Here is a 25,038-nt window from a genome sequence, read left to right as displayed (position 1 = left end):
TGTTGAATTTGTTAGCCTGATTTTGCATTCCCTCTGGGTGAAGAGGAAAGTACTTTTTGTTTCCAGGACTGGGAACGGAGAGGGGGAGTCACTCTGTTTGGATTCACAGAGCTTGTGTCTGTGTATCTCTCCAGGAGCACCTGGAGGGGGGAAGGGAAAAAGGATTATTTCCCTTTTGTTGTGAGACTCAAGGGATTTGGGTCTTGGGGTCCCCAGGGAAGGTTTTTCAGGGGGACCAAAGTGCCCCAAAACACTCTAATTTTTTGGGTGGTGGCAGCAAGTACCAGGTCCAAGCTGGTAACTAAGCTTGGAGGTTTTCATGCTAACCCCCATATTTTGGACGCTAAGGTCCAAATCTGGGACTAAGGTTATGATAGAGGATAAAGAAGGTGTTTGGAGGAGGCCATGGGGAAGTAGCCCAGGGAGTTGTAGCTGTCATGCAGCTGTTATAGGAAGCACTATAGACAGCTGCAATCTACAGGGCCCTGGGCTGGAATCCGGAGTAGAGGGCGGGCCTGGGTTCCCCCCAAACCTTGCAATTCCTGATCAAACACAGGAGGAGTTGACCCAGACTGTGGGTTCCACCAGAGGGGAAGATCACTGAGATAAGCAAATCCACCAATAAGCGCGGGACCCACCAAGGTAAAGGAGGAACTTTGTCACAGTTCTTATACATTCTATGTACACATGCATATGCACACACTTGAGTATATGGAAAAGGAAATTCTGCAGTATCTAGATGTATTGAGACAGAGGCAAATCAGCCTAGCTCCACTGACTTCAATTGATATCAGCTGCAGATCTGGCCCATAATGCATGTGTACAAATACACATATATACACACCATAGATGTGGTGGTGAGAGCCATGCCACTATCAGTGCAGCAAGGTCTAATATGGCTCTGGAATGCTGCAGGACAGGAGATTCTAGGAGCCTGCTGAGAAGGGAAATCTCAAAGGCGGGGCCTCTGAGCCAAGCTCTTGGGAAGGCAGGGGAAGGAGGAGCCAGAGGCAGGGCCGGCTCCAGGCACCAGCCCAGCAAGCAGTTGCTTGGGGTGGCCAACGGTGAGGGGCGGCACGTCCGGGTCTTCGGCAGCGGGTCCCTTGGTCCCTCTTGGAGCGAAGGACCAGCCGCCAAATTGCTGTCAAAGACTGAAGTGGCGGCGGTAAAGCTACAGGTCACAACTGTGGCTTTATTTTTTTTTTTTGCTGCTTGGGGTGGTAAAAGCTCTGGAGCCGGCCCTGGCCAGAGGGGGCTGTTGGAGGATCTCCTAAGGAGCACACTGGACGTGGCAGGGTTCCAGAGGAGTAGTAGCTAACACCTCCCTCTTCCTGTTGTGTATAGTCTGTAGATAGGGGTTCAATGGCTAACACTTGGCTCTAGGGATTTGGTGCTGTAAAGGGAGGGGCCATTTGCAGAATTTGGCTGCACAGCTGAGTTTGGGTTTCAAACACCTCAATACTTCAAGCGTGCTGAAATCCAGCTCTGCTGTTCTATATAATCACACCCATAAATAGAGGGAAAAGATGCTAATCTGTTTTTATAATAGCTGTATGTTATCTGTAGGTATCTATAGTGCCTATTGCTGCAGCAATTCTTTTGACATACCCCTGTGGGGTGTAACTTTCATCTGGAATAAGCACATTCATTTTCTTATTTTGTCTTTGCTCCTGGCAAAGCATCACCTTGGAGTGACTCGCACGCCATAGTAACGGGTACAAACCCACAGCCAATTCTATGCAAGGTGAGATCTTTAACAAAATCCCACTAGAGGGCATCATTGGGCCAACAACTGATTCACCTTAGGGTATGTCTACACTATGGGATTATTCCTATTTTACATAAATTGGTTTTTAAAAACAGATTGTATGAAGTCAAGTGCACGCGGCCACACTAAGCACATTATTTCGGCGGTGTGCGTCCACGTACCAAGGCTAGTGTCAATTTCTGGAGCGTTGCACTGTGAGTAGCTATCCCGTAGCTATCCCACAGTTCCAGCAGTCTCCCTCACCCACTGGAATTCTGGGTTGAGATCCCAATGCAAAAACAGTATTGCGGGTGATTGGGTAAATGTCGTCACTCAATCATTCCTCCGTGAAAGCAACGGCAGACAATCATTTTGCTCCCTTTTTCCCTGGATTGCCCTGGCAGATGCCATAGCATGGTAACCATGCAGCCCATTTAGCTTTTTGTCACTGTCAATGTATGTGTACTGGATGCTGCTGACAGACGCGATACTGCAGTGCTACACAGCAGCATTCATTTGCCTTTGCAAGGTTAAAGAGACGGTTACCAGCTATAGCACCGTTTGCAATTGGAAAATGGCAATGACGGTTATCAGTCCTTTTGTACCGTCTTCTGCTGTCTTGGGTGCTCCTGGCTGGCCTCGCCGAGGTCTGCTGGGGGCTCATGGACAAAAATGGGAATGACTCCCCAGGTCATTCCCTTCTTTATGTTTTGTCTAAAAATAAAGACAGTCCTGCCTAGAACATGGGGCAAGTGTACTAGAGAACCAGAGAGCACAGCTGCTCCGGGTCAGAGCCCCAGAGATCCCACAGAAATGATGAGCTGCATGCCATTCTAGGGGGTGCCCCTGCAACAACCCCCTCCAATTGCTTCCCTCCTCCCCCAACCCTCCTGGGCTACCGTGGCAGTGTCCCCCCATTTGTGTGATGAAGTAATAAAGAATGCAGGAATAAGAAACACTGACTTTTTAGGCAGCCTCCCACTGCTATGATAGTCCATGCAGAACAGAATCTTCATTAGATATGAAAGGGGCGGGCTGATGGAGCTCAGCCCCCAGTTGCTATGATGAGGACGGTTTCCTTTTGCGCCGTCTGCTGGGAATGATCAGAAGTCATTCCCATTGTTGCCCAGGCACCCCCGGCCGATCTCACCGTGGCCAGCCAGGAGCATTCACGGGATGATGACGGTTTTCCACCATTTTGTACCATCTGCCATCAGGAAAGGAAGGGGGGGGATGCTGCTGTTCAGCGCCACAGCACCGCATCTACCAGCAGCATGCAGTAGACATACGGTGACATTGAAAAAAAGCGAGAAACGATTTTTTCCCCCTTTTCTTTCACGGGGACTTGGGGGGTAAATTGATGAGATATACCCTGAACCTCCCAGGACAATGTTTTTGACCCTTCAAGCATTGGGAGCTCAGCCAAGAATGCAAATGCTTTTCGGAGACTGCAGGGACTGTGGGATAGCTGGAGTCCTCCGTCCCCCCTCCCTTCCTCCATGAGCGTCCATTTGAGTCTTTAGCTTTCCGTTATGCTTGTCATGCAGCACTGTGTTGAGCCCCTGCTGTGGCCTCTGTCTGGAGATTTTTTCAAATGCTTTGGCATTTCATCTTCTGGAACAGAGCTCTGATAGAACAGATTTGTCTCCCCATAAAGTGATCCGATCCAGTATCTCCCATACAGTCCGTGCTTATCAGAGCTCCACGCTGGGCAAACAGGAAATGAAATTCAAAAGTTCGCGGGGCTTTTCCTGTCTATCTGGCCAGTGAATCCGACTCCAGATTGCTGTCCAGAGCGGTCACAACGGTGCATTGTGGGATAGCTCCCGGTGGCCAATACCGTCAAATTATGGCCACACTAACCCTATTCCAAAATGGCAATACTGATTTGAGCACTACTCCCCTCATCAGGGAGGAGTACAGATATCGATATTAAGAGCCCTTTATATTGATATAAAGGACTACATTGTGTGGACAAGTGCTGGGTTAATTCAGTTTAACGCTGCTAAATTCGGTATAAACCCGTAGTGTAGACCAGGCCTTAGTCTCTTTAATTAATATTTGGTGCTTAGTGCCAGTTAGGTGGGTGAGTATCATTCTCCCCATTTTACAGATCGAGAAACAGAAACAAAGAGAGGGGGGAAGTGACTTTCCCAAAGCTACACAGCAAGTTAATGGCAGAGCCAAACTCAGGAGCTCCTGCGAGTTAGCCCTACATCCAGCCCTCTTGTCAGGCTACCGCTCAATCCCACCCTCACCCCCCTGGTCCTGCACAATTTTAATTCCCTTCTTGTTCTGTCAAACAGAAAAAGGAGGGAGAAATCCTGTATATCCACGTAACCCCCTGGTCAGTGTGTGTTCCATGCCCTGCTGACCCATTGGAACAGCACTCAGCTGGAGACAGTCGCTGCTGGATTGGCCACGCTGGTCACACCTGCAGGCTGTGAACAGCTGCAATGAAGGGAGAGTGAATTTGATCCAAGACCTTCTCATGGGGCATCTTTGAGAGGATCTTACAGCATGTCCTAAATGCTACGCAAGCCGAGAAGCCTGATTTACACAGTACGATGGATCAATAGATGAGCTAATGCCAATGCTTTCTGACTAGCCTCCTCTCCTTTATTTGGGCCAAAGGCTGCACAAGCAGCATAGACATTTGTAAGAAAGGACAAAGGAAAGACATGGATTGGGCTTGGCAAACAACATTGTCAAGTTCATCTCTACCAATGAACGAAAGAGGCCATGGGGAGATGACAAAAATAAACGCCCCTGCACTCACACAGCACCTTTTATCCCAGCATCTCAGCGCTGGAATGGGATGCTCTGTGGGTTTGGAATGAGGCTTCGGGGTGGTCAGAATACTTCTGAGCAACTATAGTGGAGGAGACAACAAACAGCACATTTACCCTTAGGAGTCGCTGAGCCAGGAACATCTGGGATCACTGCCTAAGGCAGGAGTGGCCAGCCTGAGCCTGAGAAGGAGCCAGAATTTACCAATGTACATTGCCAAAGAGCCACAGTAATACGTCAGCAGCTCCCCCACCCCACTCCCAGCACCTCTCACCCACCAGCAGCCCCGCTGATCAGCACCTTCCCCTCCCTCCTCGCACCTCCCAATCAGCTGTTTCGTGGCATGCGGGAGGTTCTGGGAGGAGGGAGAGGAGCGAGTGCATGGCAGGCTCAGGGGAGGCGGGGGAGTGAGGGGAGGGTCTGTGACAGAACCAGGGGCTGAGCGATGAGCATCCCTCGGCACATTGGAGAGTTGGCGCCTGTAGCTCCAGCCCCGGAGTCAATGCCTATACGAGGAGCAGCATATTAACTTCTGAAGAGCCGCATGTGGCTCCAGAGCCACAGGTTGGCCACCCCTGGACTAAGGGTTTTGTGACCACTAGGGGGCAGGGTTTCCTCTCCATTGGGGGGTAAAAAACAGGCCCTAGGATGGGGCAAGTCACAACCCTCCTGCCCGTGACACACACACTTGGAGCCCTTCCTCCCCACTCCCGCACACATGTGACCTGCTTCCCCTTCTGCTGCTTGCAGGTCCTTCTCTAGGCTGGGGGGGCCACACGGGAGGCAGGTCACATGAGGAGCTCAGGCGGCTTGAGGCAGAACCAGCACAGCAACTCCATGCAAGGAGGGAAGAGAGCGAACCTGAGGCCATTAACCCGTGGGACACATGAGGATAGGTATCAGGTTACTAGCATGGGCATGACTACGCTAGTTCCTGTCTTCAGTCTCTTAGCATGCTCAGTCGGATTTAGGAGCTTCCAAGAAGCCTGAATAGACTCAAGCTGAGCCGAGAGTTTGTGCCATTAATAAAAATGTTGGACCTGCTCTCCTGAGCTCCTGTTAAACACTGCAGGAGGAGCAGGGTGTCCTACAGGTGGTGGAGTGGGGGTGGGCAGGGCTGAGGGGCCAGCTAGGAGCAGTCTAAATCTCCTGTTTTGAGGGGAGGAGGAGGAAGACACGGCTCTTGCAAGGGGGAGGGTGGAGAAACTAGAGTACAGAAAAACCTGAGTAAGGCCAAATATCATGGTGCCTGTGCTTCTGTTTTTCACCACAGAAGGCCAACTGATGGGGTCAAACATCACACGAGCTCCTCCCAGTATCCAGCTCCTGGACAAGAGCAATGGCACACAGCAGTGCAGCTCTCCACTTACTGCTGCCACATAAATATCTCCCAGAGGGATCATCCAAAGCCCTGGAAACAGAAACCCAAGAACAGGAGCAGATTCCTTTACGGGTTCTCTTCAGCTCTCCAGCGCAGCTCTCTGAGGGGTTCGCACTCAGCATCCAGAGGGTTAAATTATGTCATTTCCAGTCTCCCAGGGAATCCAGACAGATCCTGACCCCAGCACCCAATCCAGGCTCTCCACTTAGCTGTGGCGGTTTTGTTTGCTCTACAGTGAATTTAATGTTTTTGAAAGCCGCTCAATCCACACTTCAGCAAGGAGATGAAATCCAGTTGAGCGCGGAGATGTGGCTCATAGGGGAAGCAGCAGAAGATAAATATCCCACTTGGCAGATAGCTCAGGAGGGGAGGTGAAGGCAGCCGGGCTGGGGCAGAATGACACATGGCGGAAGCGTATAAACACAATGCGAAAGGCAAAGACTCGCCGAGTCAAAGTGGAGAAGGAGATGAGCAGCGATCACCCCGACATGTGTAAGACAAGGAATCAGAACGACTCAACCTACATGCTTGGCTCCAGCCTGGCAGCGTGGCACACAAAGGAACCCAGTTAAAGAACTCCTAAAGGGTTGTCTTCACCACACAGTTAACCCAGGCTCCTGCCTGCATTTTAGCTCAACCCCCCTCCCATCTACACAGAAAACCCCCTGACCTGGGTTTGGAGCGGCTTTAAACCTGGGCCTGCTTACCTGGCTCAGGTAAGGGCTGGCAGGTTTGTATAATTTTTGGTGATGCCCAGGATGGGTCCAAGTCCTGCCTTGTAAGCCAATATATATATTTTAAAATAATGTAAAAATGGACTGGAAACAGTAAGTGTTTAACAGTTCCCCTATATGGCACAATGTGGGGATGAGGGGTTCAGGAGGGTGCTCAGGGCTGGGGCAGAGTGTTGGGATGCAGGTGGGGGGGCGGGGACTCTGGCTGGGGGGTGGGCTCTGGGGTGGGACTAAGGATGAAGAGTTTGGGGTGCAGGCGAGCTGCCCCAGGGCTGGGGCCAGAGAGGAGGACTCCCCTCAGCCCTCTCCCCGCCAGCAGCAAGCTCGCACACTCACCCCACACCGTCACTGCATGTGCTCCTAGAGCCTCTCTGAGGTCCAGGGGGTTACACTTCCCCAGAGTAAGAAATCTTCATTAAAAAACAAGAGCAACAAGTGTTCAGAGGGAACACCGACAATCAACAAACTTTTCCCTACCCTCAACGTGAAAGAAAAGGAGCTGCTCATGTCCAGCGAGAAGTCCTGTTGGCCATGGAGCAGCAGGAGGCTACATCGCACCCAGGAGGACAGAGGGGAAAGAAGCTGGTTCAGTGGGAGGGGGGAGGAGGAGAAGCAGTGAAGTTGTTTGCGGAGGAGACAGGAAACAGCCTGAGTTTCTCCCCCTAAAGTGGAGATGTGGAAGAGGAAGCATGATGGGGTGGGGGATCAGAGTGCCGGGGCTACAGCCACAAAGGGAAACTAGCAGAAGAAAAGAAAAGCAGAGGAGAGGAAGGAACAGAAAAAGCCCAAAGCAGGCTGAGCAGCCACCCGGGGCTGCCTGAGCTGCTGTAGTCACTCATTCATTCCTCTGCACCTCCATCCAAATGCCTCAGCCTGCCGCTGGCGCCACTCCCTTTTGTAGCCGACAGCGGCAAGCGAGGGAGCCAATGCGGAGTGCCAGGGCAGTCACCCGCCGCACAGGGCATAGGCAGGGATGCTCTCGGAGAGGTGCATGAGAGTGGCAGGCGGGGCTGGGGGAGAGATCCAGCCCACGTGCCCTAAATATTGCTGGAGCACAGGCACCAAAGGCCCATATAACTTGCCCCCCCCCTCAGGTTATAGGGTAGAGCATGGGCTCTGCTTTAACTCAGCCGGGAACCCACCCACTTTGCAGTGAGGACACAAGCTAACTACTTAAGTTTGCAATCCTTCAATGCCTTCCCACAATTCCCCCAAACAGCAGCGGCTCCAGGCACCAGTGCTCCAAGCGAGTGCCTGGGGCTGCAAGCCAAGGAGGGAGCCTGCCAGTCCCTGCAAGGACGGTAGTCAGCTAACCTTTGGCGGCTTGCCTGCGAGAAGTCCGCCGGTCCCACAGATTCGGTGGCAATTCAGGACCGGCGGACCTCCCACAGGCACGCCACTGAAGGCAACCTGCCTGCCGTGCTTGGGGCAGCAAAAAAGCTAGAGCCGCCCCTGCCCCCAAAGGCCAGACAAGTTCTCCTGCAATTGACATACTTGACTGAGAAAGGATCCTAGATTGTCTCAGCACTAAGAACCATGGGATGTGTCTCCAGACATGCACAAGCAAGTGCAGAAACAATGAGCTTTGCAGGGGGGATGCTCACACCTGGGTTAAGCTAACCCAGGTGCTCAAACCCAGATCACCTGCACTACATCTGCAGTGAAGACACATCTGAGAGACATCGTGATAGGATAGAAGTCATTCATGGCAGTAACACCTAAACAAAAGGACCCACACTGTATTGTTATATAAGATCCCCATCTCTTTCTGTATGCTGATGGAAGACCATTCAGAATTACCCTGATGGCCACAAAACAGCAGCTGTCTCAGGACAAGCTGAACTCAAGGATACAAACAGCCATCTGTACTTGCCACACTTAGTGGGGCCCAATGCAATGTTCCTTCTGGTGTGTCTTCACTGCAGAGTTAGCCATGTGATCAGCACTTGGCTCTGAGCAGCCACACTCGAGTTGCTGCATCCAGCACTTACCTGTGTGAGGTGGTAGGACCTCTAGGTGTATATCCCCTGGTTCTTCACACTGCACTAAACTGCACCTGCTGTTTAATAGTTATTAAAAAAAATTAAAATTGGCTTTTGTGGGCTCAAATGCTGGGAGAGGACAAGTCAGGGACCTTTTACTAGTGATGGTCTTGACATTATTTCAGGTTGTGGTGGCACTGGAAGATGGGAACTTGCTTCAGATCTCAGAACGGAAAGAGAACAGCAACTCCAGGCCTCTAGCAGAAAACTATCCATCTGTGCCATGGAGCTCTTTCATCACCAGGTGACTGATGGGCAGATTAATAACTAGAGGGGACTAGTGAGCTACACAGGGAAGGGGGAGGAGGAGTTTGCTCTGCCTAGAAACCTGGCAGACTGTTTAGAGTTCCTGCTGCATGAGACATTCTTCTGTATCATTACCCAGGAGTGAACTGAAACTCAGCCTACGTCCACACTACAGCTTTAAATCGATATTAGTAAAATCAATTTTATAAAACAGGTTTTATAAAATCGATTTTACGCGTCCACACTAGGGCACATTACTTCGGTGGTGTGCGTCCATGGTCCCAGGGTACCATCGATTTCCAGAGCAGTGCACTCTGGGTAGCTCAGTAAAAGAATAGGACCAATAACTTTGATTTCCGTCCACACTAACCCTAAATCGATTTAGTAATATCAATTTTAGGGTTACTCCTTTCGTTTAGCTGGAGTACAGAAATCGATTTTAAGACCCCTTAAAATCGATTTTAAGTGCCTTGTAGTGTGGACGGTTACAGCATTAAATCGATTTAACACTGTTTAAATCGATTTAACGCTGTAGTGTGGACCTGGCCTCAGGCCAATATAAAGAAGATACTGAACTAAGACGTGGCAGCATACAATGACCAGCACCACTACCAGATGGAAGGTGCAGGTTTCCATTGGGGATGACGACTGAGAGGTCAGGTATAGAGTGATCGCCTTTCAGAAGACATGCCTGGGAGTGTAGGTTCATAACTTTGTTAGACACTTAAAAACATGGACTGAACAGAGACACTGGATGTATGTTTTATTACAATAATCTATAATCCACTTACCCCTCCCCCTCTCCCAGTTTTCCCTCCCTCCATGACTGGCAAGGTGTTAACAGGCTGTTTCATCTTGAATGATCCCTTGAAATATGTGTTAACTACTTATACTGAACAATCTGTTCCACCTTGTATTTAGCTGTGACACTTGGGGTACCTTTCCCAGACCTTTGTGTAAACGCAAAAGCTTGTTTCTCTCACCAATAGAAGCTGGTCCAATAAAAGATGTCACCTCCCTCACTTTGTCCCCCACCTTATTTCCACTTTGCAGTACACTTCAGATATAGACTACCTCTGAAAATGCTGTAATGCTAATGCCAGTGTGATTAGATAGATAGATAGATAGATAGATAGATAGATAGATAGATAGATAGATAGATAGATAATGTCACCCATGTATGTGCGTTTGCAGGCACTGTTTGGCCACACTAACAGCCTCTGCTTAGTGTGCATGCAGAAGTGGCTGCCACAAGAAATGTTTATCATTGTTTCCCCCACTTAGCCTCTATCTTGGATTGCATGTGCCCAGGGCAGAAGGGTGGAGGGAGGGAATGGAGGTTCTTCCACTCTCAGCTGAAGCTTTGCAGGAAAGCCTCACCCACACACATAACAGCCTCATCACAGTTATGAGACTGGCTAAGCCTTATGTTGCAATATCCTCCATAAAAGTGACAAAGATGGAGGCTTGCATCTTACCTGGCTGCTGCAATGCTGGTTTCTCCCTGGGCCTTTCCCCTGTCTTCTCCCCAAAGAGATGCTGGGACTCCAGCCCAAGGTCATCCTGGCTATGCTCCATGCTCTCCAGTTTCAGTGCTCCCAGTAGCTGCTCCAAGTCCTCTCGGCCCCTCTACCCCAGTTGGCTACTAACACCATCCAGAGTCAAAAGCCCATCCAGCATGAAAGCAGGCGCCATGCTCGGGGTGTGAGGGTGCTTAGGGCGGGGGGAGAGTTCGGGGCACCCCATCCATCTCCTTGTAGCACAGGCTTTGGTGTCAGGCTCTGGCCAGCTGGAAGCATGCTGGGGGGTCGGGGGGAATGATTTACCAAATGCCATCTCCTTTCAGGTGCTGTGCATCAGAAACATAGCAGGGATTTAAATGCCAAGCCACTGTATAGAAACTGATAGGTGACTTCTGGTGCAGAAGGGAGTAGGTAGAGGGCAGGAAAATATGGCCAGGGGGAATTGTGGGAAAGCAACAAAGAACTATCAGCATGTAAGGTGATTAGCCTGCGTCCACAATGCCAAATGGGTTACCAGCCCGAGTGAAACCCTAACTCGGGCGCTAGCCTAGGGCTCTAGCAAGGCTAACTAGCCTGGGTTGAAAGCAACACCAAACTTGGGTCAGAGGGTTTTGTGTTGGGCAGAAGGGGGCTTAGGAGCATCACCCAAGTAAGAGGCCAGGTTGGTTGCAGTGTTGCAGCAAGACCCATGTAAACCTTGCCCTCACACCTTCCAGGAATTGAGAGAGCCCACAACACAATGGCCTTCATTTTTCTTAATATCTCTGTTAATATGGGGCGCCCCATTTTGGAGTGCTCAAATTGAGAACCGGTGAACCTGATTTCCAGAGGTGCTGAGCAACCGCAGCTTCCACAGATCTTAAATGGAGTAACAGTGCTCAGCAACACAGAAGAACCAGGTTCTGGAGGTCGCACATTGAGCATCCCAAAATGGAAGCACCCTAAATAAGTCGACAATGTAGGTCAATGAGTTTTACAATTATTCATAGTCCTCCAGAGCTGTCCAACATTTTGTGCAAATTGAAACAGAGACAGGTTTGCTTTTAAATAACTTCTGTTTTTCTCAAAACTCAAAAGGGTTCATGAAACCTAAAAACATTCCTCCAAATTCTCCAGGCCCTTTTTAGAACATTCCAAAGAACCCAACCCATTATTACACTTGTATGTGTTTCATAAGAGACCACTAGATGGCAGCATTGCACCTGTCAGGGTCCTTGTTTCTCCCACTACGGTAGAGGGCAGCTTTAGCCCACATCGTCATTTTGCTAAATGTAGTAAAAAGGACAGCTCAGAAGCTCAGTCTGGCACAGTGAAATCACTAAGTCACAGCTCTTCCTTATGTAGGGCAACACGGAGATCTGCAGGAAATAACCTCTGAACATTGGCGTGGGTGGAGGACAGGAACGACAACAACCCTTGGCACTTTTCATCTCAAAGCACTTTACTAATTAATCCTCCCCATCCCGTGGGAGATGAGTAAGAGAAGAGATTGTTATTCTCATTTACACATGGGGAAAACAAGGCAGAGAGATGAAGTGATTTGCCCTAGGCCACAGACAGAGCTGGAATTATCACTCAGAGTTCTTGCCTCCCAGGTGTGTGCTCTCAGACCACATCTGTTTGCACTCAGGAATATCACCCGATCTCTGCTCAGTGGATGCTGCTCTCAGAACATTGGCTTCCAGCCCAATAGGGGCTTTGGGAAGCAGTGGCCAGTACGTCCCTCGGCCCATGCCACTTCCGGCAGCCCCCATTGGCCTGGGATGGCGAACTGCAGCCAGTGGGAGCTGCAATCAGCCAAACCTGTGGATGCTGCAGGTAAAAAAAAGTCCCGGCCCGCCAGCAGATTACCCTGAATGGCCGTGTGCCGAAGGTTGCCGATCCCTGACCGAGAGACACAACGGAGTAAACAGAAGAGCATCTAGACTCATAGACTCATAGACTTTAGGGTCAGAAGGGACCAATATGATCATCTAGTCTGACCTCCTGCACAAGGCAGGCCACAGAATCCTACCCATCCACTTCTATAACAAACCCCTAACCTACGTCTGAGTTACTGAAGTCTTCAAATTGTGGTTTGAAGACCTCAAGCTGCAGAGAATCCACCAGCAAGTGACCCATGCTCCACACTGCAGGGGAAGGCGAAAAACCTCCAGGGCCTCTGCCAATCTACCCTGGAGGAAAATTCCTTCCCGACCCCAAATATGGCGATCAGCTAAACCCTGAGCATGTCGGCAAGACTCATCAGCCAGCACTCAGGAAAGAATTCTCTGTAGTAACTCAGATCCCATCCCATCTAACATCCCATCACAGACCACTGGGCATACTTACCTGCTGATAATCAAAGATCAGTTGCCAAAATTGAGCTATCCCATGATACCATCCCTTCCATAAACTTATCAAGCTTAGTCTTAAAGCCAGATATGTCTTTTGCCCCCACTACTCCCCTTGGAAGGCTGTTCCAGAACTTCACTCCTCTAATGGTTAGAAACCTTCGTCTAATTTCAAGTCTAAACTTCCTAGTGTCCAGTTTATATCCATATGTTCTTGTGTCCACATTGGAACTAAGCTTAAATAATTCCTCTCCCTCCCTAATATTAATCCCTCTGATATATTTATAAAGAGCAAGCATGTCCCCCCTCAACCTTCTTTTGGTTAGGCTAAACAAGCCAAGCTCTTTGAGTCTCCTTTCATAAGACAGGTTTTCCATTCCTCGGATCATCCTAGTAGCCCGTCTCTGAACCTGTTCCAGTTTGAATTCATCCTTCTTAAACATGGCAGACCAGAACTGCACACCATATTCCAGATGAGGTCTCACCAGTGCCTTATATAGCGGTACTAACATCTCCTTATCTTTGCTGGAAATACCTCGAATGATGCATCCTAAAACTGCATTAGCTTTTTTAACGGCTCATAGTCATCCTGTGATCAACCAATACTCCAGGGTCCTTCTCCTCCTCTGTTGCTTCCAACTGATGTGACCCCAATTTATAACCTTGCACTTTTCACTATTAAATTTCATCCTATTACTATTACTCCAGTTTACAAGGTCATCCAGATCTTCCTGTAGGCAGGGCCGGTGCAAGGATATTTTGCGCCCTAGGTGAAACTTCCATCTTGCGCCTGCCACCCCCCCCAAAAAAATCACATACAATGTACACAATACACGGTCACAGAGTAACATGTTATAATTTAGAATTTATGTTTCCGCGCTTTAAGTTTAGCAAATTTAGAAACAAGTTCCTCCAAGTCAATGCTGTGAGAGTGTCATGTTCTAGTGACAAGGTAGATAGCCCAAGAAGTCTTTGTTGCAACATTGGTGTTCGCATGTATGTTTTTATCAACTTGAGCTTCCAGAAACTTCGCTCACCACTGGCCACAGAAACTGGGAGAGTCAAGAGGATGCAAAGAGCAATAACTGTGTTAGGGACACTATCTGTCAGCTGGGGGTCAGGGCTGTGGGGAGGATGGGGTCAGGAGGTTTCCAGCTCAGAGAGACTGGGCTCGGAGCTGGGGGTCAGGGCTGAGGGGGGGATGGGGTCAGGGGGTTTCCAGCTCAGAGAGACTGGGCTCGGAGCTGGGGGTCACGGTTGTGGGGGGGATGGGGTCAGGGGGTTTCCAGCTCAGAGGGACTAGGCTCGGAGCTGGGGGTCAGGGCTGTGGGGGGGATGGGGTCAGGGAGTTTCCAGCTCAGAGGGACTGGGCTCGGAGCTGGGGGTCAGGGCTGTGGGGAGGATGGGGTCAGGAGGTTTCCAGCTCAGAGAGACTGGGCTCGGAGCTGGGGGTCAGGGCTGTGGGGAGGATGGGGTCAGGGGGTTTCCAGCTCAGAGGGACTAGGCTCGGAGCTGGGGGTCAGGGCTGTGGGGGGGATGGGGTCAGGGAGTTTCCAGCTCAGAGGGACTGGGCTCGGAGCTGGGGGTCAGGGCTGTGGGGAGGATGGGGTCAGGGGGTTTCCAGCTCAGAGGGACTGGGCTCGGAGCTGGGGGTCAGGGCTGGGGGAGGGATGGAGTCAGGGGGGTGCCTGGGGGCACTGGGGCAGCTCACCTCTGCAGGCTGCTGTTCTCTCCAGCCATCCAGGCACAAGGGGAGCAGCAGCAGTGACCAGCCAAGGACCAAGGGGGCAGGAGCACAGGCACCTGAGGCCAAGCTGTGGGGAAGCACTTGCTTACCTTGCCCAACGCATGAGCATCGGGGTCCTCTTTCTTCCTCCACTCCACCAGACCACCGCTGAGGCTCTTTTCTTCTCCATGCCCCTCGCTGGGGCTGACATGGAGGCTGAGCCAGGGGGCAGCCCCTGCTTTCCTCCAGAAGCCCTAGTATCGCGCTGCTCTCGCAGGGCTCCTGCTACGTGCCCTAAGCAGAGCTGCGCAGCTCTGCCCAGCCACCGGCGCCCCTGCCGACAACGAGAAAAATGGCACAGGCTGGAGCCCCTGCTCTGGGAGGGAGAGGGATTCTGAGCCTCTGCCTGCAGCCCAGGGATTCCCCTGGGTCAGCGCGCCGTGGGCAGCCCGAACCTCTGGGCTACCGCAGCGGCGCCCTGACCCAGGGGACACTCTGGGCTGCTGGCTGCCACGGCGGTGCCCTGACCCAGGGGACACCCTGGGCTGCCGGCTGCCACGGTGGCGCTCTGAGCCAAGGGGAGCCCCGAGCTGCCGGCTGCCACAGTGGCGCCCTGACCCGGGGGGGCCCTGGGCTGCCGGCTGCCATGGTGGTGCCCTGAGCCAGGGGGGGCCCCGGGCTGCCGGCTGCCACGGCGGTGCCCTGAGCCAGGGGACACCCTGGGCTGCTGGCTGCCACGGCGGCGCCCTGAGCCAGGGGACACCTTGGGCTGCTGGCTGCCGCAGCGGCGCCCTGAGCCGGGGGGGGCCCTGGGCTGCCGGCTGCCACGGCGGCGCGCTGACCCGGGGGGGCTCTGGGCTGCCGGCGGCTGCTGCCACCGGCAGCTCAGACTCCCTCTCTGTCCCAGCAGCAGCGGCTGCTCAACCATTTAAAAACAAATTGGGGGCGCCATTTTTTGGCGCCCCCAAATTTTGGCGCCCTAGGCAACCGCCTAGTCCGCCAAAATGGTTGCACTGGCCCTGCCTGTAGGATATCCTGGTCCTTCTCTGTGTTAGCAATACCACCCAGCTGTGTGTCATCCGCAAACTTTATTAGCACATTCCCACTTTTTGTGCCAAGGTCAGTAATAAAAAGGTTAAGTAAGATTGGTCCCAAAACTGATCCTTGAGGAACTCCACTAGTAACCTCCTTCCAGCCTGACAGTTCACCCTTCAGTACAACCCGTTGTAGTCTCCCCTTTAACCAGTTCCTTATCCACCTTTCAATTTTCATATTGATCCCCATCTTTTACAATTTAACAAATAATTCCCCATGTGGAACCGTGTCAAATGCCTTACTGAAATCGAGGTAAATTAGATCTACTGCATTTCCTTTGTCTAAATAATCTGTCACCTTCTCAAAGAAGGAGATCAGGTTGGTTTGGCACGATCTACCTTTTGTAAAACCATGTTGTAATTTGTCCCAATTACCATTGACCTCAATGTCCTTAACTACTTTCTCCTCCAAATTTTTTTCCAAGACCTTACATACTACAGATGTCAAACTAACAGGCCTATGGTTACTCGGATCACTTTTTTCCCCTTTCTTAAAGATAGAAACTACATTAGCAATTCTCCAGTCGTACGGTACAATCCCTGAGTTTACCGATTCATTAAAAAATCTCACTAACGGGCTTGCAATTTCATGTGCCAGTTCCTTTAATATTCTTGGATGAAGATTATCTGGGCCCTCCAATTTTGTTCCATTAAGCTGTTCAAGTTTGGCTTCTACCTCGGATGTGATAATATCTACCTCCATATCCTCATTCCCACTTGTCATCCTTCCATTATCCCTAAGCTTCTCATTAGCCTTATTAAAGACTGAGGCAAAGTATTTATTTAGATATTGGGCCATGCCTAGGTTATCCTTAACCTCCATTCCATCCTCAGTGTTCAGCAGTCCCACTTCTTCTTTCTTTGTTTTCTTCCTATTTATATGGCTATAGAACCTTTTACTATTGGTTTTAATTCCCTTTGAAAGGTCAAACTCTATATGGCTTTTAGCCTTTCTCACTTTATCCCTACATTTTCTGACCTCACTAAGGTAGCTTTCCTTGCTAATCCCACCCTTCTTCCACTCCTTGTAGGCTTTCTGCTTTTTCTTAATCACCTCTCTGAGATGCTTGCTCATCCACCTTGGTCTACAACTCCTGCTTATGGTTTTTTCCCCCTTTCTTGGGATGCAGGCTTCTGATAGTTTCTGCAGCTTTGACTTAAAGTAATTCCAGGCCTCCTCCGCATTTAGATCCACATGTTCTTCAGTCCAATCCACTTCCCTAACTAATTTCCTTAATTCTTTAAAGTTAGCCCTTTGAAGTAAAAAACCCTAGTCCCAGATCTATTTTTGTTTATTCTTCCATCTAGTTTGAACTGAATTAGCTCATGATCACTCGAACCAATGTTGTCCCCTACAACCATTTCTTCTATGAGGTCCTCACTACTCACCAAAACCAAATCTAAAATGGCATCCCCTCTTGTTGGTTCTTCAACTACTCGGTGAAGAAATCCATCAGCTATCACATCCAGAAAAATCTGAGACCTATTATTCTTGCTAGCACTTGTCCTCCAGTCTATATTTGGGAAGTTAAAGTCTCCCATGATCACACAATTCCCATTAGTGTTTACTTCATTAAAAACATTAAAGAGGTCTCTATCCATATCAAATCAGATCCCGGCGGTCTGTAGCACACCCCAAGCACTATCTCAGGGGAGGCTCTAGTACCTTTCTTTCCCAGTGTGATTTTTGCCCAGACAGACTCTGTCTCATTCATTCCATCACTTCTTATTTCTTTACAGTTAACCTCATCATTGATATACAATGCTACTCCACCACTTTTGCTTTTATTTCTGTCTTTCCTAAACAGCACATAGCCTTCAATACCTGTACTCCAGTCATGACTACTATTCCACCATGTTTCTGTTATCCCTATAATATCCGGTTTCACTTCCTGCACCAGTAGCTCTAGTTCCTCCATTTTGTTAGCTAGGCTCCTCGCATTAGTGTACAGATATCTTAATTTTTGCCGTTTGGCTTCACTGACATTCTTTACCCGGTTAGGCACAGACATTCTACCACCAGCATCACCTGTTAGACTGGTATCTACACTATCCTTCCTCATGTCAATTCTTCTGTCCACGGCTGTATCCCCTCTTACTTTGTTTTCTTCCCTCTCAAGGTTCAATTCCAGCATGGAGATCACCTGGACATCTCCCAACCATCTCCCCCAAATTCCTAGTTTAAAGCTCTCTTAATCAGTTGGGTGAGCCTCCATCCTAGAAGTCTATTTCCCTCCTTACTCAGGTGAAGTCCATCCTGAGAGAACAGTCTTCTGTCCCTAAATGCTTCTCAGTGGCCGTACATCCCAAAGCCCTCCCTATAGCACCACTGCGTGAGCCATCTGTTGATCGCCATAATCTTGTCACACGTTTGTTGCCCTTCCCTAGGAAGCGGCAGAATCCCACTGAAAATCACTTGAGCCTCGATTTCCTTAAGCGTCTTCCCCATTCTGGCATAGTCTCCCTTGGTACGTTCCAGTGAGAATCTAGCCGTATCATTCGTTCCCACATGAAGGACAATCAATGGATTCTTTCCCACTCCCGTTAGGATCCTTTTCAGCCTCAGGTCCACATCCCGTATCTTAGCACCTGGCAGACAGCACACCCTTCTGTTCTCTGGATCAGCTCTAGTTACAGGCCTGTCTATTCTTCTCAGTAAGGAGTCTCCAATCACGTAGACCTGCCTTTTCCTGGTGACAGTGTGATTCTCCGGTCTATCCCCTGCACCCACTGGCTGCAAGTCCTCTTGATTCCTATTCACTCTTGCAATCCTCCTGGGGCTCATATTTGGTGTTGCCTCCATTGACTCCTCCCTTCTTCCTGTAGGACTAGCAGCTCTTCTCTTTTTCCTTGCCCTCTCTCCTTCAGCGGCCACCTGCTGTGCCCCTTCTTCATTTTCCAACTCTGCAAACCTGTTTCTGAGTTCTGTTTCTCCTTCACTGGCCCGTCTTTTCCTCTGCCTCGTTCTCTTAGTCACATGCTTCCACCATCCACTTTCCTCACCCAGCAGTCTCTCCTCAGAATTCTTTGGTCCTGCTTCCATCTGCAAGTCTGAGCTTATCCTTTCAGGCTCCTCATGCCTTTCTCCATCATCTGCTCAAACCCTCTTCTAAACTCAACCAGAGTTTCCACCCGCATCTCCAGTCCTCGGATCTTTTCTTCCATCAGCTCTATCAGGTGGCACTTCATGCAGACAAAACTCTTTTCAGGTCCCCCTCCAGGATCATGTACATGCCGCAGCTTCCACATCCAGTCATCCTCATTGTGTCTTTCACTGCTGCCTCTGTATCGGTCATAGCTTTCCCACCTAAAACCTGTTAGTTCAAGAAACACAAACCAAAACAAACCCCCAACAGGCACCAGAACACTAGCAGACCAGCGCCCACTCCCTTAACTAGCCTGTCAGTTCCTCTGCCTAGGTCTCTTAGTCTCCCCCACAACCTCCCCCTGTAAACTCCCTCTGAAACTCCCCTGTTTACAGCTCTGTTTGCTGGCTGCTGTGCCGCTGCAGCTGTCTATGCCGCTGCCTGACTGGCCGGCTGCCCCTAAGCAGGTAAACCCCGCCCCCTAAACAGGGCTCAGCTTCTCTCCCAGCACACTGCCCCTAGCAGCCTCCACACATACAAACTACAATGGGGCAATGGGGGGAAGAACAGGGAAAGTTAATTGCAGTAGCTTTAATTTAGTGAAACTAGAGATGGATGGGAGGTGAAACTCCAGAGCCACCACCCCAAGCCTTTGGGAAAGCGGGATCTAGATCCAAATTTCATAGCTCAGGCCCATCTCTAAGCAGAAATCAATGGCTAGGTAGTGAAGAGTTAGCTTGAGAAAGAGGATCAAGCAGATATCCCACCTGAGAATGGCTGCAGAAACCACCAGACTGAAAAGGCCACAAAAGTCTGCAGGACTTGCCCCTGCCAGAGAAGCAAATACCCTGAACTGCTTCCTATCTGCTGTTACCATGGATGGGGCAAGACCAGAAGTAGCCCAAACTGATCTCACAAAAGAAGAGGCTACTGGGAAATATAGGTGAGGGCACCTCCACTATCTGGAATCCAGACAAGCTGATCCGTTCAATCATGCCATAATCTGCTGCTGCTATTCCAAGTCAGAGAGCTGACTGCACTCAGCACAAGGCACTGGCACACAATCAGGTGCTGCAAGGACTCACAGACTCACCAATCATTAGCCATATGGGATGGAGTAGGGAAGCAGAGCTGCAGGGGTGAGATCTGTACTGAGCATTCAGAGCGGCCAGTGTTACCAGCCAGCAGCCTGGGCCCAGCTTGCCTGGCTGAGCCCCAGGTGCCATGCTGAACTGGGTCCCTCCTGAGCCTCACCCTCCTCCAGTGACATTCATCAGACTACAGTCACCCAGAGCTAAAGGAGCGTGAAAGTAGAATGAATTATATTGTAAAAATAAGAACGGATTAAAGAAATGTTGTGTATACCTTTAAGCAGAAATAAGAAATGTTGAAATACAGGTGCCAGGAAAAGAAACATTAGGCATAAACAAGGGTACTAATGGCGAAACATTAACAGAAGATTGGTAATAGTTAGTAAGGAAATAAGATATGCACGTCTAGCCCAGGTAAACGTATCAGATTCTGCTTCATTTGTTATCTTGTTAAGTTCTTGCCCTTTTATCTGTATAAATAAGATAGTTTGTGTCTTGCATGGTGCTCACATTATCTGGGTGTTATTAGCAGAGCGCTGTGCTAATAAAACAGAGTGGTCTGACAAACTGAGAGTCCTGAGTCTAACTCTGACAGGAGTAAGCTCATTTTCATTGGCTGCACTCTCCTTAACAAAGGCTTTCTCCCAAAATTGCATCCTTCTGGTAATGGAAAGCCACCCTGGGGGCCTAGTAACATCTGCCTTACTGACCCTTGTCTCTGCAGAGATCGTATTGCCAGTGTTCAAGCTTTTCATACTAGACCTTGGAATCTGTCAGCCTCCAAGAACACCATCTCCTGACATCGTTTTGCCATGGAGCAGAGCACTGGAGCCTTATGGCTCAGTCCCTTACTCCGCTGGCTCTTATTCTGGCAGCATGAAGACAATGGGAGTTTGCCTGAGTGAGGACACCATGACTGGGCCCTTAGTTACCAATCTCCTATTGCTTTGCATTGGCTTCTCCCTCCCTCGTTAAAGAGCACAGGTTCCACACTGGGGGGCTATTAGCTAGATTTTAAAGCCCATGACAAAAGCCGACAGGATGCAGCATTCCATGGTAAGCAGGGTGATTTACTTACTGTCTGTGGAAGCACCCAATCAGTGTACTAGCCACATTAACATTTTAGCTCATTTTTAACTTTACTGTGCCCATCATTCCAATTTTGTGCCACTCAGGCCATGGCTACACTAGAGAGTTGCAGCGCTGGTGAGGGGGTTACAGCGCTGCAACTTAGGATGTGGCCACACTTGCAAAGCACGGCCAGCGCTGCAACTCCCTGGTTGCAGCGCTGGCTGTACACCCGGTCGAGCCTCGGGTGTAGCGATTCCAGCTTCAGCCAGTGTGGACCCCACCAGCGCTTTTATTGACCTCCGGGGTATAAGGAGGTATCCCAGAATTCCTGTCCACAACAAACTGGAAGAAAGGGAGAGCTCGGAGTTCAGCCAAACTGCTTATTTAAAAAACAAACACAGCTCCTGTTTGCTGAGCGAGCGGAGGCAGGCAGGGGAATTACTTTGGAATGTTCACAGCTGTTTGCTTGAAGAGAGAAACAGCACGCTCACACGGCAGAGGGGGAGGGGGAATTCCATGTTGAGCAGATGCTTATCTGGTCTGATGGCTATTTAGGAGTACATGATTTGCATTTAGTGAATGAGAGAGGGGTGGGGGAAGGGGGTCAGAACTTTTAAAATGATTGAAGGTAGGCACTGTGTGTCTTCCAGTCCTTAGAACTTGCAAGGCAGGGAGCTGAGAACAGTGTCAACTCCAAAAATCCATTCTCTCTGTCTCCTCCATGCTCCCTGTCACATTCCACCCCACCCCCCTCTTTTGAAAAGCACGTTGCAGCCACTTGAATGCTGGGATAGCTGCCCACAATGCACCACTCCCAACAGCGCTGCAAATGCTGCAAATGCTGCAAATGTGGCCACACTGCAGCGCTGGCAGCTGTCAGTGTGGCCACACTGCAGCGCTGGCCCTACACAGCTGTACGAACACAGCTGTAACTACCAGCGCTGCAGAACTGTAAGTGTAGCCATGGCCTCAGAGATGCTTCCGCTGACCTTAATGGGTGTTTCGTTAGAACAAGGAGCAACATATTCATCATGACTCACTTTCTGCAGTAGGTTGCTGCCCAGACACCACTACTTTGGGGGAACTGCTTTTTATACAAGGAACTGGAAGGAATTTCTTGGTATAAAGTTTCCAGACACACAGATTTTACACAGCTCCCATCAGATTTATTACTGGATTCAGAGAATGGGTCGACACAGCTGTCTAGATTATGGATGTGATAGGTTTTAGATTAGAAGATTAGAGTTGTCCTTTTGTGGCGCAAGAGGCACTGAAAACCTATGGAAGCACCAACCAATGGCAATAAGATGAGTCTCTTATTGTCCTATGTGAAAATCAAAAGCCCTTTGACACATTGATGGTCTTCCAGGTACGGATTAGTCACACATTAATCTCAGAATTGCATCGTTTGTTTAGTTCAAACCAGACTAAATTCTCCCTGTTATATGGGTTCATCCTCATTGGCTTCTAGGATAATTTGACTCATTTTCTATTTCCAGTGGTTCATGCTTCTTTAGCAGGGCCGGTTGAAATTTTTCCATCAAAACTTTTTTTTTGATGGAAAACTGGATTTTCAACAGAACACATTTTGTTATGAAATCTGTCAGCTTTTTGCAGACTATTTCAATTGTTTTGTCAAAAGCCTAAATGCAGAAAAGAGAAATATTTCAATTTGAATATGCAACTGCAGTGCCTCATGGAAGCTGTAGTTTATTTGCCTCATGTCCCCATTCTCCTCTAATATCTAGATTCCCTAGGGGGGTTGCTGCCAATAGGGTTGTCTGTGGGTGGCACTTCCTGTGGTGTTCAGTACCCTGGGATTTATAGTGCATGGACTACATCTCTCCTGATGCACCCCAGCCAGCCTTCTCCCATTTTCAAGGGGAAACCACCATGCACCACGTCCAACCAGAGAACCCAGCCTATAGAAGAGAATGGAAGCACAAAGTGTCCAAACTGGAACTCCCATGAGGCACCAGATGACATTTCACAGTCCTTGTTTGTTTGTTTCCAGCCAAAAATTCTTGGTATTTCAATTTTCAACAAAAAATTGAAAATTTCCACAAGAAAATAAAACATTTTTGAGGATTTCTGTTCCTTCCCTGCCCTCAGGTAGTCTCTTTCTCAGTGTGAATTTTCCGATTGACGCACAGCACAATTTCCATGCACACAGCTGTTGAAATAAATACAATTTTTGGTCACAAAGAGGGTTTTTGTTCATAGAAACTCATAGTTCAGGACTTGCTGTTAAAAAGCCTCCAACTTGCTGTTTACTTGGGAAGTCTCTTACTGGAGGGAGTCATTTTACTGGCTATCTCTGAGCTCTGGGTTTCAAAATAGATCATTTGTTCCAAACAGCAAGTGTTCCTTAGTCAGGGGCGTTCAAAGTCCTGAGCTGGGCTCGTGGGGTTAGGAATTGTTCTTGAAGTTCACAAGCTCAGAATTCATTTTCAGCCAGCATAAATCAGAACACAAGACATCCTGCCTGCAATCTCTTTGACCTCCCAGCTGGTCTGATTCTCACAAATCTGGCCGTTGCGTTCAGAAGATCAGTTTAAACTTCATGCCAACAGTCCTACAGATTTCTTTCCAAAGGGTGTTTTTGGACACTGTCAGTTGAGTAGTAAAAAGAAGGAGCCTCTAAAAACACAGTATTTTCTATAGGTCTTAGTGCCTTGAGACCTGGTGAAAGGTACTAGAGAGACACACGCCTGGGCTCCAATATCCTTAACCCCCAGAAAAGATGCAGCAGCAGTGCCGACTTCCTCAGGGAACTGTCTGTTGACACCCCCCAGACTCTGTTTGTCCACCATAATGGCAGTTCTGAAGGGGCTCTGCTCAGCTATGTCACTGACCCCCATGGGCCAGATCCTCAACTGGTGTAAATCAGCATTGCTCCATTTACACCCATGAGGCTCTGCTGATTTACTTCAACTGAGGATCTGGCCCTGCCTCTTAGTCTCTGGAGAGCTATACATAGGCTGTGTAAAATACCTATAGACTCCTACTGTTCCTACTTGCTCACATGGCAAGTGGTCATACATTTTGCGCTCTGTGCAATCAGCTGGATCCCATCACCCTGACTCAGATACTGCCAGCTTTCCACCTCCACCACCCAGCCCGTACCCAGGGGCTAGCGCCATGCCCTAAACTTCACCAAGAACTGACAGAAACTGAGTCCATTTATTATGCTTCATTAACTTCCATGCTTGTGAATCACTCACCTCTTGGTGCTAGTTCTGATGCCCAACTCATGCTGGAGCTACAGTGGTTGCTATGAAAATAAATGACATTTACCCTCTAATCGTAATAAAATAATAATACTTAGTTCCCTTTATGGATGCTACTTGCTGTACATTAATCAGCGTAAAGCAGTGACAGCTTATTCAATGGCATCCACTACCCCTCCCTCCCAAATCAAAGTGCCCTTTTAATAGAGCCTCTCCAAAGTTTTTTTTTGACACGTTATATTTGATGGGAGGACAAAATGGCTTTTTGTCCAAAACAAACATTTGTGCAATACATTTCATTTTGATTGAAATTTTTCAGTTTTTCAATGAAAAACAGAAAAAACAAAATTTGGGGAGTACAAATTTTTAATTTTCATCACAAAATTCAATGTTTTGGTTCAGTTTTTGGTTAAAAAATATCCACAGGTTATTGAAAAGTGAACATTTTTACCAAAAAACATTTTTGAAAGCCAAAAAATGTGTGGGTTTTATTTAAAATAGTTTTTTTTTCAGTAAATTAATGTTTTCCTCGATTTTCTCTCAGAAATAATTGGTACTGACCAGTTTGACTGGTTAACATCATCTCCTTTGAGTTCTGATTTATCTGCAGGGTGCTGCCATGCTCTCAATGCCATGTTGAGATGATTTTACAGTTCTGGAAGAAATAAAGATGGGAAGGATAATAAAGTTATTAGGCCAGATATGCAACCACATTCAAAACATTATGGGGAGGAAGATAGGACCGAGACTGAGAACCCATGAATGAGGCCCTGAAGCTATATTGAGGGGGAGCATATAAGAGAATGGCGCAGACATTGCCCACCTAACCCCACTGAGAGGTTGCACTTATGAGTTAGGCTACTAAGTAAATGGACTTTAAACATTTTGGATGAGATTCCTAGGCCCCCTTTACATCAAAGAAAGGAGTTGGAGCAGCATAAAGG

Source organism: Gopherus evgoodei, chromosome 9 (assembly GCF_007399415.2).
Source record: "Gopherus evgoodei ecotype Sinaloan lineage chromosome 9, rGopEvg1_v1.p, whole genome shotgun sequence".
Classification (NCBI taxonomy): domain Eukaryota; kingdom Metazoa; phylum Chordata; order Testudines; family Testudinidae; genus Gopherus; species Gopherus evgoodei.
The sequence above is the reverse complement of the archived record's forward strand: the minus strand, read 5'-3'. Positions refer to the sequence as shown.